This window comes from Hypanus sabinus, chromosome 2, assembly GCF_030144855.1.
Source record: "Hypanus sabinus isolate sHypSab1 chromosome 2, sHypSab1.hap1, whole genome shotgun sequence".
Lineage (NCBI taxonomy): Eukaryota > Metazoa > Chordata > Chondrichthyes > Myliobatiformes > Dasyatidae > Hypanus > Hypanus sabinus.
In genome coordinates this window covers 27,465,837-27,482,690 of record NC_082707.1, presented here as the reverse complement: position 1 = coordinate 27,482,690, position 16,854 = coordinate 27,465,837, and the positions used below count along the sequence as shown (strand labels likewise).

General features: G+C 39.1%; 1 long non-coding RNA gene across 2 annotated transcripts; it reads left to right on the top strand.

Moving 5' to 3' along the window:
* Positions 1 to 250: 250 nt before the first annotated feature.
* Positions 251 to 16,627, top strand: LOC132407371 (uncharacterized). Of its 2 annotated transcripts, XR_009516457.1 has the most exons (3): positions 251 to 1,037; positions 3,966 to 4,030; positions 12,801 to 16,627. It is a non-coding gene; the product is annotated as an uncharacterized LOC132407371 (long non-coding RNA). The 2 variants fall into 2 exon arrangements; XR_009516456.1 differs by lacking the exon at positions 12,801 to 16,627 and having other exon boundaries at positions 3,966 to 7,201.
* Positions 16,628 to 16,854: the final 227 nt, after the last annotated feature.

The window sequence follows — 16,854 nt, the reverse complement described above, 5'->3', positions numbered from 1 at the left end:
TTTTTTTTTGCATTGTCACACCACCATCTGAATCCTCACCCGTGCAGATGTGAACTGAAATAGAATCTTTGCCACTAGAATGTTGTAGTTGACCATGAGATCTTTATGCCATTTATTTGCTTGGCAGCTTCGCTTCAAGGATGTCTGCAAGTGCAACAGGAAAGCCTTAAAAAGCAACACAGAGTGCTGGGAGGATACAGCAGATGACGGCAACAAATGGCGAGGTACTCTTCAGCAACACCTAGAGCAAGGCGAAAGAGTGATCGTGAGTCAGTTTGAGGACCGGAGAGCTAAATGGAGAGCACAGTGGACAGCGGACAACAATTCCACGATGCCCTACACATGCAGCAACTGTGGCAGAGCCTGCCGTTCCAGGATCAGCCCCAATAGCCATATTCGATGCTGATAGACAAACCAGTGACTACCAGAGGCGCAGAACCCATGGTCAACCACGACCGATGGAGGCCACACACACATAGGGTTGTAAAGAGAACTTTTGCAATGTTGGCCTTCAGATATCAAAGTATTGGGTACAAGAGATGGGATTTATATTGAAGTTGTATAAAATGTTGGTCAGTCCAAATTTGGAGTACTGTGTGCAGTTTTGGTCACCTATCTATAAGAAAGATACTGAAGATTGAAAGAGTTCAGAGAATTTCACTGCCAAATAATGGAACAATGCAATATTGTCCCACAGCATTTGACAGTTTTACCATGGCAATGCTGAAGTACAACAGCCACCCATTGAATACCTATCTCCCAGGATTGCTAATGTCTACATGTTTCTGCAAGCAAAGTACTGCATAAGGATTTTTCCACATTACAGGGAAAAGAACTTCAAATGCATTCTTTAAGAATGCCAAGAGTATCATGCTGTGTTATGCTTCTGACATCATTTGTTGCTTTTCTCCATGCACTGCAGGCAGACACCCCATCACTGGAAGGGAATGTCAAACAGATGCAAATAATCTTGAGACTGAAAAAATCTCCAGGGTCAGGGACCTCAATCTGTAGATGTGACCCAATCTTGCGATCTGGTAAACAGAGAGAAATCATGATATCACTTTCAATGTCATTGCACTCGAACAACTAACGGCAATTCGGTTTTCGAGTACTGCCTTTGCTTCCAGTGCTGATTGTAGTTGCAGTGCCAGTTGTAGTTTTCAATAAGTATTCCACATGGTATATTATGATGGCAAGGAAGTGAATTCCTGTAGGTCTGAAACATCCATTTTCATTTCAGATGTTGAACTAAATTTGGTAAACAAAGTGAAATTACTCTTGAGTTTGTGGAGAATGGCTGGAAAGAAAAAGCGGGTGGAACAAGGAAGACAGAGTGGACAGGCATTGGTACCTGAGTCTATATTTGTATCCATGTATCTGAAAAGCACCTACATGCACCTCCATCTCTACATGTGTGCCAATGTCCTTGCCATACGGCCAAATTGAGATACTTCTGTCACTGGGTGAAGGCCTCACCTTGTATAATCCATGTGCACAACGGCTACATGTTGAGTGGCTGTGTGGAGTTGTTATCCTGAGTGCAACACAATAGACAGGAGGTGACAATAGACAGTGGGTGCAGGAGTAGGCCATTCGGCCCTTCTAGCCAGCACCACCATTCACTGTGATCATGGCTGATCATACACAATCAGTACCCCGTTCCTGCCCTCTCCCCATATCCCTTGACCCCGCTATCTATAAGAGCTCTATCTAACTCTCTCTTGAATGCATCCAGAGACTTGGCCTCCACTGCCTTCTGGGGCAGAGCATTCCACATATCCACCACTCTCTGGGTGAAAAAGTTTTTCGGCATCTCTGTTCTAAATGGCCTACCCCTTATTCTTAAACTGTGGCCTCTAGTTCCGGACTCACCCATCAGCGGGAACATGCTCCCTGCCTCCAGTGTGTCCAATCCCTTAATAATCTTCTATATTTCAATCAGATCCCCTCTCATCCTTCTAAATTCCAGTGTATACAAGCCCAGTCGCTCCAATCTTTCAACATATGACAGTCCCGCCATTCCGGGAATTAACCTTGTGAACCTATGCTGCACTCCCTCAATAGCAAGAATGTCCTTCCTCAAATTTGGAGACCAAAACTGCACACAGTACTCCAGGTGGGGTCTCACCAGGGCCCTGTACAGCTGCAGAAGGACCTCTTTACTCCTATACTCAATTCCTCTTGTTATAAAAGCCAGCATGCTATTAGCTTTCTTCACTGCCTGCTGTACCTGCATGCTTGCTTTCATTGACTGATGTACAAGATCAGCTCCTACAGCTGGAAGCAGAACAGCATCTTCAGCCTGGAGGTTGCCAAATAGGACTCCAAGATCTCACAGGTTGTAATCTCTGTGTCCCATACAATTAAGTACAGAAACAGATGATGGGAGAAAAGGAATGCTTGATTGGAGAGATGGTGCAAAATTTTACATTTCTGACTAGGCAGTCAGGCAGCATTTGTAAAGGAAGATGGATGATAAAGGTTTTGAGTCAAGACACTTCTTGATTTGAAATGTCAGCTGTCCATTTCCCACCACTGATACAGACTCCAACATCCAAGAAGTCTCTTGTGTCTTCATTTACCATTTCTGAGATTGTTTCTAGAGATGGTAAGACCTGCACTTCTGATAGATTGCACCCCAACAGGACCAGGCCAGGATCAAAATCCTTGCCCAAAGGGTTTACTTGTTATTTTGGGGAGGATTTAAACCAGCTTGACAGGGGATTAGGAATTTTGGAGGAGAGCCAGAAGAGGAAGACAAAGTTGAATGTGAAATGTAGCAAGCAACGTAAGTAGACAGTGGAAACAACACACATGTAGCAAAAAGGGTCAGAGTATGGTAAAAAGATTAAATGGCCAAATCTGTGGTAAATACATGCTACGTCTACCATAAGTGGATGAATTAACAGTATAAATAGGCATAAATGAGTATAACCTATTTGGATTATGAAAAGTGGATGATTGAAAATCAGAACTGCATGTTCTAGGGTATTCAAGATTTGTGTAGAACATTAAAAAGTAAAGAAAATAGGGTATGGGATGGCATCTGTAGAAAAGACTGACTTAACGGATAGTAGGTTTAGCAATAAAATCAATTAACTGGAGCTTAGCAGCAACGGGGGCAAAAATAATTGGTAGCAATGTATGGGCCTTCAAGCAAATCCTGTAAAATACTGCATGGAATATATGGTGTTTAACAGGGGCTTTTATTATACATGTAGACCGGGCAATTACTAACAGACGTAGAGGATGGATTCTACCCACAGTCTGACTTGCTAAGTATTTCCAGCAATTCTTTTTTTATTTTAAATTTCTAGTATCTACAGATTTTTTATTTTGATTTTCACTGGAACTCCCTCCCTAACAGCATTGGCACCCCTGGCACTTCCTTCTCTGCCACTTGTCACATACTCCTCCTATGGCACTCCACCCTCTTCATTCTCAATATCCTTTGCTCCCGCCAGGAAGCTTACTCTCCACTTCACGTTGACAAATACAGTACTGTGCAACTGTCTTAGGCACCCTAGCTATATATATGTGCCTAAGATGTTTGCACTGTACAGTATAAATTGTTTCCCCCCCCCCCCCCACACAAGGTTGGGGAATCAAGAACTAGAGGACATAGGCTTCAGGACAGAGGTGAACGATTTAATAGGAATTAGAGGGGTAATTTTTTTATCAAGGGTGGTATCTATGTAGAATGAGCTGCGAGAGGGAGTGGTTGAGGTAGGTACAATAATGGCTCTTAAAAGACAGCTGGATGAGTACTTGGATTGGACAGATTTAGAAGGTTAGTGGCAAAAGGGACTTGTTTGGATGGGGCGTCCTTGTCAGCATGAATCATCTGGGCTTAAGGTCCTGTTTCTATGCTGTGTAACTCTGACAATAGCTAACATTTAGTAAAATATTAAATGGTTTGCTACAAATAATAATAACTTATTTACAGAGCACTTTTCTTACAGACAATGTGGTCCAAAGTGCTTTACAATGGGATAAAGTGCAACCATGAACAGAAAAGACAAAAAAAGTTAGGTAAAAGCAAAGTTAAGTAAATTGGTTTTGAGATATCATTTAAATGTGTCATCTGAGTCTGCATCCCTTATAGTTTTAGGGATTGAGTTCCATAGTTCAGGTGTGTAGTTCATAAAAGTTGTCCTTTGAGGGAGGTTGTTTAAATTTCAGAGACTGATGGAAGAAGACCTGAGAATTCAAGCAGGATTATAAAATGAAAGTGACCCTGTGATGCACTCTGGTTCCATACCATTGACAGTTTTGAAAACAAGTAAGAGAACTTTAAAGTTCTAAAAGATACAGGAAGCCAATGCAAAGTAGTTAGGATGGGAGTGATATCCTCCCTTATCCTGGTTTTAGTTAAATGTCAGGCAGCAGCATTCTGAATAAGATGAAGTTTGTCAATAGATTGCTTCAGAAGGCCTATTAAAAAGTGCTTTGCAGTAATCAAGTCTATTCAATATAAAGGCTTGAATTTGTTTTTCAGCATCATTATGTGACAGAAACAGATATACTTCTGCAATATTCCCTATGTGTAGAAACACTGCTCAGTCACTTTCTTTATGTGGGATTTAACATTCAAATCTCAATCAAGATTAGCACTCAGGCCAGTTACTTCTGATTTTACAAGGGAAGCCAAGTTCCCAAGTTTATCAAGAAATTTATCTCTTTAGGCTTTGGGACCAACTGAAAGTTAGGATACATCGGACAAGTACATTTTGATCCAATTAAGCGGCTACCCCAATTAACCGAAGTTTCAAGGAAATAGTTAAAAAAGTATAAAAAAGACAAACAGGGAAACACATAATGTATTTAAATGAAATATAGAACAAATTAGAACACTACCAAATCTACAAAACTATGCACTTGTTCTTAATAGTTATTTTCGGAGGAATTCATCTAGTGTATGTGACCATGTTCTTTTAGTTGACTGTAAATGAATAAAATCAGCACAGCCAGCTAGAGCAGATAAGGGATTGCCATTGTACTGCACAACACTTTAAATGATCGCATCCCCCAAATCTTCATTTTCATTGTAACATTCAAGATGATGATTGATATCTTCAAATTCTTCATAGTTCATAACTTGTTGCAGTAGTGAAGTAGTTCCATTTTCTCTCTTGGCCATTTCTGGCATAACCAAGCCTGAGTGCTTGAAACCGCAGTGAACCAAACAGTTCCAACCACAAACAAGAGAAAATATGCAGATGCTGGAAATCCAAGCAACACACACAAAATGCTGGAGGAACTCAGCAGGCCCGGCAGTATCTATGGAAAAGAGTACAGTTGACATTTTGGGCCGAGACCCTTCAGCAGGACTGAATTCTGAATGGGCTTACTGCTTATTTCTTGCCAATTATCAGCGACAAAAATCGCTGCTTTTTAAACACAAACTCATTTAACTAATGCTATTAAAAACTGTGCTCTAAGCACAGTGTAGTTTCTATCGACCACACAAGTACACATGACTGACACGAGTTAGAACCTGTTCGGCAAAGGTCATCTGCCCCAATTAAGCAGCATTGTGTCCCAAATAAATGAAGGGAATCCAGGCAATTTTCTCAATTAGTTTCTTTTCTTTAAGAAATGTCCCAAGTAAGGGGCTGCCCTGATTAATTGATTCCCTAATTAGCTGGAATCAGCTGTATTTCAGTTTTATCTTCATTTAGTTTTAGGAAATTATTGCTCATCCTTTTATTACAGCCATACCAGAAGTTAGAGAATATAGGGTGATATCATCAACAGGCTCAGTCGAGGTGTACAATTGTGTGCTGTCTGTATAACTGTGGAAATCAATTTTGTGCTCCCCATTGCCATCTCCTAAAGGGAATATGTACAAGGGACAGAGTAGCGGATTAAGGCACCCTCCCTGAAGAACATCAAAAGGAACATTGTATCTCTTAGAAAATGGTCTCCAAGACAGAGACAAAAAATTTCTCTGTAAGATATATGAGCGAAAGCAATTAAGGGCACTACCAGGGAAGCCAACCCAGTTCTCACAGCGATCAAGGAAAATGTTGTGATCATTTGTGTCAAAGGCTCCACTTAGATCCAGCAGAATTAGAATTGAGACCCTGTTGACATTAGTGCTGACAACTTTGATCAGGGTCGTCTCCATGCTGTGGTTTACTCTAAAACCTGGCTGAAATTTTTATGGAATATTGTTCACATTTAGAAATTTGTTGTTGGTTGAAAATGACTTTCTCAAGAATCTTGCCAAGGAAGGGAAGATTTGATATAGGCCTGTAAGTTAACTAGCACCTCACTATCAATGTTTGACTTTTTAAGTAGGGGTTTAATAGCTCCAATTTTGAAGGCATCTGGAAAAACTCCAGCTTCAAAGGATGTATTAATAATCTTTCTAACAAATTAGAAACATTATTAAAAGAGTCCTTAAAAGTGTGGTAAGTACAGGGTCGATACAGAAGGTAGATGGTTTAATCTTTGTTACAATCAGAAACACTTGTAAATTTTAACTTGGTTGCCTTCTCTTTATGAGGCTGTCTGTGGAGGTTACCAGCATCTGTGGCTATACTCTCCCTAATAGAAGTAATATTGTTGTTAAAAAAATTGCGAATTTCTCACATTTTGTGGCAGATGCTTGATTGAGGACATTATAGGTTGAGGCAGGGTTCAACGGTTGGTTTATAATTGAATCAGAATCAGAATCGGCATGTGTTGTGAAATTTGTTAACTTAGCAGCATCAATTCAATGCAATACATGATATAGAAGAAAAAAATCAAAATAAAATAATAAAGTAAATAAGTTACAGTATACTTCTATTCAATAGATTCTATTCAATATTCTTGAAACTGCTATTCTCTGTAATAATTTTGTAGAGCGTATAGTAGTGTTAAAGGAGACTAGATTTTCCTTGAAAATATTACAGTAGACTTCTAACCCATGTACATCTTTGAGATACAAAAAAAAAACTAGAGGCAGAGGAATCCAAATATAGATCCTAGGAGAAATTAAGTATTGTAGTAAACCTACAAAAAGGTTTATAAATTTACCAAAGGCTACACTGAGCCGAGGTTTGGGGTTTTCAAAATTCAGCAAAGGATGGCCAAGTAATTGAAAGGAAAAAAAATAAGACAATAAACTGGTAAGAAGCAGAAAAACAAATGGAAAGAGCTTTTACTAAAACTGGAAAATGTGGGTTCTTCACTGACAGAGGTAGGAAAATTTATAATGGGGATACGAGGAATTAAAGAAATAATTTATGTCTGTCTGCATGTCGGAAAGCACAAAAAAACTCCTAAAGGTCTAGTGCAAATGAGGAAATGAAAAGTATTGGAAAAGAAATGGTATTAAGTTAATGAGCCTGAACACCGATAAATCCCAAAGACCTGGTGATCAATATCCCCAAGTTCTGAAATGGGTGGCTACTGAGAGCATATGTGATCTAATCATCAGCTTCAAAAACTTTGCAGGTTCTGGAGTGATTCCTGATGATTTGGAAAGAAGCAAACTTGATCTGACCATTTAAGAAGGAAAGAGATGGTGGGCCTGTCACTAGAAGAGAAATTTTCTAGTTCAGAAGAATGAACAATAATATCATACAAAATACCCAGAGAGCTTGACAAAACAGAAAAGCAGGTGTGGGGGGAGAGGAATGATTCCCCCGGCTAAGAGATCTAGAATGAGAGGCAAACTAAGCTGGGTATTTGAGGCCGAACTAAGGAGAAATTTATTTGCTTAAAGAATGAATCACTGAAAGTCTCTATCCCTGAGGTCTGTGGAGGCTAAGTCATTGATTACATTTATAAGAGAGATTTATCGATTCCTGGATGCTAAAAGAATAGAGGGAAATAGATTGTGGGTGTGAAACTTGTGATGAAGTAGGTCAGTCCTGATCTGGCTGAATAGCACAGCAGGTTCAAGTGGTCATATAGCTTCCTCCTGATCTTTCATATATTATTAGGTACTTCAACTTCGTAAGAACTCCCAGGAGCTGACCAAATCTTCCTAGGTGACTTCAATGCCGAAGTGGGAAACGAATTAAACTCCTGCAAGGTGACACCAGTAAGAAGGGAGGTGGACAAATTAACTTCAAGCAGGTCCCCCTCTTAGCAAAATGCTTGAGGAAAAGTCTTGTCATTATACCAGGCATGGGCAAACTACAGCCCGCGGGCCATATGCGGCCCGTTAAGCTTTTTAATCCGGCCTGCAGAACTTGATGAAATTATATTAATAAACCTTGTTAACGTTTTTTCCCCGCAATTCTGGCGTTTTCCCAATAGATGACGCACTCTATATACATTGACCTTTGTTGAGGTGCAGCGTATTACTCCACATTTGCGCTTTACTTTGTGACCTTGTGGCGACCCATTTCCTGGCACATCCGAACCGGCTCACAATTAGCCAGCATTCCAGCTAAGGGAGATAGCCTGCGGGGATTTGCGAGCACAGAGCTCCGCATATTGGCGCGCTCTCACTGTTCTGTCATTGTGCGGGTTGTTGTTGAGTTTTGGCACAGGGGACAATTGAATAAGAAGGAGCAGGACAAGTAGACCTGCATCTCCTACCGTTTTTGAAATAAAGACAGTCAGGAGGAGAGTGATGATGATAATATCTTGAAGGATAACACAATTTTCAGTGCTTTAAAATAATAACTGTTACTATTAAAAAAAGCTGTATTTTATTCATTTAATTTTCAGTGTTTTAAAAGACATTTCAATAAATAGCTAAATACCATGGGACTTCAAAGACAGATATTTTGTTGTAATGCATTTGTTCATTTTCAATTGAAATTAAAGCACATGTTTTCTACATATCCCATGGTATTTTATTTTCTCTTATGAGGTGTATTACCAAAACACTCCGTCCATCTGCTCCTGGTCCGGCCCCCCTGTCAAATTTTAGAACCCTTTGTGGCCCTCAAGTCAAAAAGTTTGCCCACCCCTGCATTATACCATGTTTTGCCAGAGAGAGAGAGAGAGAGAGAGAGAGAGAGAGAGAGAGAGAGAGAGAAGCAAAAAACTTCACGGCAAGATTCTTGATCCATGTCAGTCACACCATAACAGCTGGCAAATGTTCCCCCATCAGCATGCCCTCTGCATGTGGTGACCCCATTATTGTTCTTTGCCTGAAAATCAGTGCTGAAGATCTCTGGGATCCCACAGGACAGTTATTTACAGACAGTGCCTAGTGACATGCCAACAATACAAATAGGAGCTGCCAGTGTATTAGCTCTGAATTTTATCATTTGTTAACTAACACAGGTTGGGTTGCTGAGAATGAATTGAGGATGTAGGTACTAATTAACTGCAAATGCTTGGCTGTGAGCTAAGTAACCTGTTCAAGAGAAAAACAATGGTCCAGGTAAGGAGGACTGAAATCTTATCAATTGACTCAAGCTCTCTTGACTCCATACTATTCTGGTCCAGCCTGCCCAACAAGTAGCCTAAAATGTTCAATGGCAATTGAAATCCACAAACACAGCAGATTATTGTGATACACACAAGATGCTGGAGGAACTCAGCAGGCTAGGTGCTGATGAAGGACTTCGGCCAGAAACATCAACTGTTTACTCTGCCATAGATGCTGCCTGACCTGCTGGGTTCCTCCAGCATTTTGTGTGTGTTGATTACAATATGTATTAAGGTTTGTCTCTGTCCCCATAGCATTGCCTATAAAACCCTAGTGATTTCACCTGCAAACTCATTTTGCCTGGTTGCTGATTGATTTTTGAACATTAAGAACTGCCTTAACACAGTGAAGCTTTGTAGAGACCATGCTTAGGAAAAACAGAAAGAACACAGATTTATGTAGTACTTTTCACATCCCCAATGTACCTTGGAGCAAAGTAATTCAGTTATGAAGTGAAGCTATTGTTATTTTGTATATAATACCGTAGTCAATTTGTGTACAGAGCCCTACAAAAAGCAAATGAGTTAAATGGCAAGTAAATCTGATTTAGAGGTTTCTATTGTGGGATAGTTGATTGTCAGGACACTTTTAAAACTCTCCTACTCTAGTTAGAATCAAGTCATTTGTTATTTTGTTATCAATGGAATAGATTGATGCACATTATGTTTAAAGACGTGCCAATGTAGTGCTCCGTAATTAATGTGCTTCAATGTTTATCCAGATTACGTACTCAAACCCAAGCACAGGGCTCAAAACTGTAACCTCCTCATTTACAGCCTTAACACTGGGACAAACTGCTATAATTACACTTTGTTTTCCCTCTGTGTGACAGTATTCTCAATACTTCTCAACAAACATTTCACATTTCTCTATTAAACTTAGACCTTTGATTCCTCCCACACGTGCTTTTTGGGAACTGTGAAGTGGTTTATAATTTCAACATTTTGTGCTTTAAGTAATCTCAATGCTAAGATGCTGTTTAGCTTGTAACACATTATTGACATATTTAGTGACATCAAATCCACTTGTATGAGCAGGCATCCAAGAGTAGGCAAGTACATTTCCAAGTGAATTTTTCTGACAGTATATGCAAGTGTTTTTCTGCCAGAAAACAAGAAGTTCAAGTTTCATTGGAAATTCTAGCACTCATGATAGCACAGAGACTGAAATAACTTAGGGGAAAGGGGTTCTGATAGCAAAACAATGAGAGTGTATGTGTGTCTGACATTCTGCATTGAATATTTGGTCTTCTGTAGGTCTTATTGCACATTAAATAACTCAAAGGACACCTTGTATCCTGCTGTTATCAGACACTTGAATGGACCTCTCATGCTAAAAATAAATTTGATCTCTCAGTCTACCTTATCAGAGCCTAAACAATTAATTTGTTTACCTTTCTTTGAACACTGAGTTCTATTTTTCTTTTTACGGCCTCAATGTACTTAGATGTGACAAGATTTGTCTGGATGGCACACAAACAAAGGTTTTTCACTCCTTGATAACACATGACAACAGTGATGTAGTGCTTAGCACAACCCTTTACAGTACCAGCGATTCGGGTTCAATTCTCACCGCTGCCTGTAAGGAGTTTGTATATTCTCCCCGTGACCGCACAGTCCAAATACGTATTGGTTGGTAGGTGAATTGGTCATTGTAAATTGTCCCTTGATTAGGCTAGGATTAAATTGGAGCATAGCTGAGCGGTGCAGTTTGAAGGGCCGGAAGGGCCAGTTCCAAGCTGTCTCTTAACAAATAAATAATACTGAATTAAGTGAATATCCCAATCCTCCAGGTGGCACAGTAGCATAGCGGTTAGTGCAATGGTTTAACAGCACCAGCGATCACTGATCAGTGTTCAAATCCCACTACTGTCTATAAGGAGTATGTACATTCTCCCTGTGACTATGTGGGTTTCCACCGGGTACTCTGATTTCCTCCCACATTCCATGATCTACAGTTAGGGTTAGTAAGCTTGCTTTGTTGACACCAGAAGTGTTTTGACGCATTTCACTGTATGTTTCGATGTACGTGTGACAAATAAAGCTAATCTTTAGATCTTTAATCTATGTTCTTGAATGTGTTGCTATAATTTCCAGATAATATATTACAACATCCAAAATGATAAACAGATTGTTGTTCCTAATTCACCTACTAGTTCCCTCTTACATTTCCATAAGTTTCTTCCTTTCTTCAAGAAATGTTGCAGAACAAAACCCCAGATAATAAAAATAATAATTTACAACTACCATGCAAACAGTGTAATTACTATACACTTGATTGTTTTTGGATCAGTGGTGAAGAAACAGCAATGCTACCATTTTATAACACATATTAGCTCACAGATTTTCTGAAGGATCTTTCATTGAAGCTTGTTGTGATTAGATTACCAAGAAGAATGGCAAGATACTGCAGGAGAAGGGCAGCTCAGACAGTAACATTCATATTTCATTTTCTGATGACAAATATTACAGTCTCCTTGACCTAAAATCGAGTAGATAAATTTCAGATAATAACCATTTTGGGCATATTAATTCAGATTTCCAACATTCACTTCACATTCCTCTAGCAATGTCTGAATAATTTTCATTTACACCTCCTGCAGATTCATCTTTATTTTCTTATTAGTATTGTATGTTTTTTTTCACACTGTACTGTCATTCTTTTATTATTTAATTCCTTACTGCTCTTTCGTTACTCTTTCTCCACATCTTCAAATCAGTTTAGATAAGATGTAAATAAACACAGTAGAGAGGCATACAGGTGTTCTCGTGCATGAAGCACGATATGTGAGCAGGCAGGTTAAGCTAGTATATAAGGCAAATGGCACATTGGTCTTTCTTACTCAGGACGGGAGTTTAAAAATGGATAACACAGAATTGTTTGGGGTGCTGGTGAGGCTGCACCTGGAGTACTATAAAGGTTTGGTCCCCTTATTTTAAGAAAGGATATACTAGCAGTGGAGGCACTGCATAAGAGATTCATTGTGTTAATTTATTGGGTGAGAGTGTTCCCAATTAAAAAAAGGTTGAAACAAAAGTCAGAAGTTTAGAAGAATGAAAGTTCTATCTATGGTAGATATTACTAGTGGGAAAGTCTTAAATGGACAGGCATATTTAAAAGATAGGTGAAAATTATTTATACCCAATTTGTGTATCAATTTCTTCTTGCAGAGAGTGATGAATCTCTGGGGTTTACTATCCGAGAGGGTTCAGGAGGCAAATCACGGGAAATATTTTGAGAAGTTATGGTCATAAGAATGGAGGTCTAGGGAAGGTGATTAGAAAACTGTCTTGAACGGTAGGGTAGCCTTGACAAAATAACTGGCCTACTCCTGCTATTATTCTTGTGTGTTTTGTTTGGCTAAGTAATTTCACACATTTTCTCTTTTCTTATTTTAATATTTTACATATAGGTATGTGGCAAAACAAAGCTCCAATGCCATATTCAAGTTTGCAAACAACACCACTTTCGTAGGCTGAATCAAAGGTAGTGATGAATCAGCATTTTAGGAGGGAGATTGAAAATCTAGCTGAGTGGTGTCACAACAACAACCTCTTACTCAATGTCAGCAAGGCCAAGGAGCTAATGATTGACTTCAGGAGGAGGAAACCAGAGGTCCGTGTGCCAATCCTTATTAGGGATCAGAGGTGAAGAGGATCAGCAACTTTAAATTCTTCAGTGTTATCATTTCAGAAGATCTGTCCTGGACCCAGCATGCAAGTGCAGTTACAAAGAAAGCACGGCAGTGCCTCTACTTACTTGGGAGTTGGTGAAGATTTGGTATGACAGTTAAAACTTTGATATACTTCTGTAGATGTGTGGTGGAGAATATATTGACTGACTGTATCACAGCCTGGGATGGAAGCACTAATACCCTTAAATGGAAAATCCTACAAAAAGTAGTGGATATGGCCCAGTCCATCACCGGTAAAGCCCTCCCCACCGCTGAGCACTGAAATGTTCCCTCAACTTATGGACTCACTTTCTAGGACTCCTCATCTCCTGTCCTTAGTATTTATTGCTTATTTATTATTATTGTTTTCTTTCTTTTTATATTTGCACAGTTTGTTGTCTTTTGCTCATTGGCTATTTCTGACCTTTTGCTGCAATCTTTCATTGATTCTATTATGATTATTGGATTTATTGAGTATGCCTGCAAGAATATGAATCTCAGGGTTGTAAATGGTGACATATATGTACTTTGATAATAAATTTACTTTGAAACTTTGAAGATTGTGCTGTTGCAGGAAATCACTGTCCAATTCATTCATTAAAACAGTGATTGTTATTTTCTTCTAAAGCAAACAGCATCCTTAGCTTTACATGTTGATTCATCGCCCCTTTGCCTAATCAACTACGGGTAGTTATTTACATACAGTAAGGTAATTAGCTTTTAAAATTATGAGCAGATTGCCCTCACATACTTAGAAAGAATAAGTTGATAAACATTTCTGTGACTGTTTTGTCAATTAAATAATTGTGTTTTAAGTTAAAAAATCTTTCATTAGGTTGACCAATCACTAAGAGAAAATCTGCAGATGCTGGACAATGATTAAAGATTTGCTATTTGTCACATGTATATTGAAGCATCAAAATATATTGTGAAATGCTTTATTTCTGTTAGTGATCAACACAGTCACAGTTAATCCCTGAGTGAAACTTATTTCAGCAAAATTAGAAAACAAGCTAAATTTTAAAGAATTCCATTTATATTTTGTCAGAATATAATTTACTCAAGCAATGATAATGACCAATATTCCAAGACCAGTCATCTCCAAAACTCAATAGGGTTTTGATCCAAAGTTGGACAAGAGTTGGATTCCAGCGATCAGGTGACAGTGACCACCCTTGATGTCAAGGCACTACTTCATTGAGCAGCATCTAGGAATCTTGGAGAAAGAGAAGCCAGTTGGCATTAACAGTCCACTAGGTGGAGTCAAAACTTGCACAGTGGTTGGCCGTGGTTGCTGAATGTCTATTATCCCAGCCGCAGGCACCATTGCAGAAGATCCTCAGGACAGTGTTGTAGGTCCAGCCATTGTCACCATCATCAATGACCTTCCTTCCATTACAAGGTCAGACATGAGAATGTACACTGATAAATGAACAATGTTCAATTCTGTTCTCATCCTCAGAAAAATGAAGTGGTCTACATCTGCGTGCTTCAACACATAGGCAAATGTCAGATTAACCTTTGTCCTATACATATGGCAGGCTATATATTCTTAAATCAGAATCGTGTATGAACCAGCAAGCTGGGGTACTTCCATGCACTGTTGTCTTTATTGGTGCTAAAGGTTAGGGTCTTAGGATTAACAATATGTATTAATCTTTGTTCTATACATATGCCAAGCCATAATCATCCACAATAAAACAGGATTTAACTAATCATTTTTGTTATTCAACAACATTGCCTTCACCAAAATCTAACACCCCCAAATTCATTCCATTGATTGCAAGGTTCAAGAAAGTGGCTGACCTCATTCTGGGTTGTTAATGCTCACGTATAAAAGCCCATGTTCCATACATAAATAAGCAAGCTAAAATGTTTTACTTAAATGATCACTTGCTTCCTTCTCTTAATGCTGGAAGTCTAGAGAAACACACACAAAATGGTGGAGGAACTCATAGAGTCAGGCAGCTTCTGTGGAGAAGAATAAACAAGTCAACATTTTAGGTTGAGATCCTTCATCAGGATTCTCCATAGATCAGGGGTGGGCAAACTTTTTGACTTGAGGGCCACAAAGGGTTCTAAAATTTGACAGGGGGGCTGGACCAGGAGCAGATGGACAGAGTGTTTTGGTAATACAACTCATAAGAGAAAATAAAATATCATGGGATATGTAGAAAACATGTGCTTTAATTTCAATTGAAAATGAACAAATGCATTACAACAAAATATCTGTCTTTGAAGTCCCATGGTATTTAGCTATTTATTGAAATGACTTTTAAAACACTGAAAATTAAATGAATAAAATACAGCTTTTTTAATAGTAACAGTTATTATTTTAAAGCACTGAAAATTCTGTTATCCTTCAAGATATTATCATCATCACTCTCCTCCTGCCTGTCTTTATTTCAAAAACGGTAGGAGATGCAGGTCTACTTGTCCTGCTCCTTCTTATTCAATTGTCCCCTGTGCCAAAACTCAACAACGACCCGCACAATGACAGAACAGTGAGAACGCGCCAGTATTTGGAGCGCGTTATTTGATCTGGAGCGCATTTTTTATTTTGAGAACGTACATGCACCTGCGCACTACTCATGTCCATCACTTAACAGAAATGACATGTAACATGTAAGGCTTATTGAAAAAAATATTTTCAAATGCATTTTTTACATAACACAACGAAGAAACTTATTTTTAATTTCAGTGGGAACAGCGTTGTTGGCCTCCCTTTTTAGCCAGCGCATCAAAGTCTGGATTTAGTTTTGTTGTGGCGATTCTCAGGATGGATCTGAGATGTTGGTCAGTTCACTTGGATCTGTGGCTGGCTTTGTTGATGTTCATGACGCTGAACGCCTGTTCACACAAATAGGTCGAGCCGAACAAAGAGTAAAGCGCAAATGTGGAGCAATACGCTGCACCTCAACAAAGGTCAATGTGTAGCGGTGTGCTACATGCAGCGCTAAAATTACGACACGGAGTAGGTAACTGCGGTCGAAGAAAAAAACTTTATTCGAAATCCTCAGCCTCACTTTTAAGCCTCCCTCAACCTGTCCCCCTGCGCAGAGGCTCCAAAGCTCTGTGCTCGCAAATCCCCGCAGGCTATCTCCCTTAGCCGGAACGCTGGCTAATTGTGAGCCGGTTCGGATGTGCCAGGAAATGGGTTGCCACAAATGTATATAGAGTGCGTCATCTATTGGGAAAACACCAGAATTGCGGGGAAAAAACGTTAACAAGGTTTATTAATATAATTTCATCAAGTTCTGCGGGCCGGATTAAAAAGCTTAACGGGCCGCATATGGCCCGCGGGCCGTAGTTTGCCCATGACTGCCATAGATGCTCCCTGAACTGCTAAGTTCCACGAGCATTTTGTGTAGGAGTATAATAACACTCAGTTCGACAAAAGACAAGGCAGTGATGTGTCTGACAAAAAGGGAGTATTACGCGGGAGATAAAATCTGTTTTCTTACTTAAATCAACTACAAGGATTTTGTTTAGAAAACTCAAAACAAAACTTCCTTTAAAATCAATATATTAATCACGACATTTCCTGCATGTTTCTTATCATTCCCATGCCTGCACACATTCGTATTTCAAATCCACCCATTTTGCTCTTTAAAAAGTAATATGCTGTACATATTAACTGTAAATTTTATTCATTTGCAGTGTTATTAATTTTATTAATTTTTTTAGTATCTCTAAATAATAAAGGCTCCTCCATTATTATATGTTGATTAAAAGCATTGTACATTTTGAGCAAAACAAGAGAAACAAATTTGGTCAGAGACTAGAAAACATT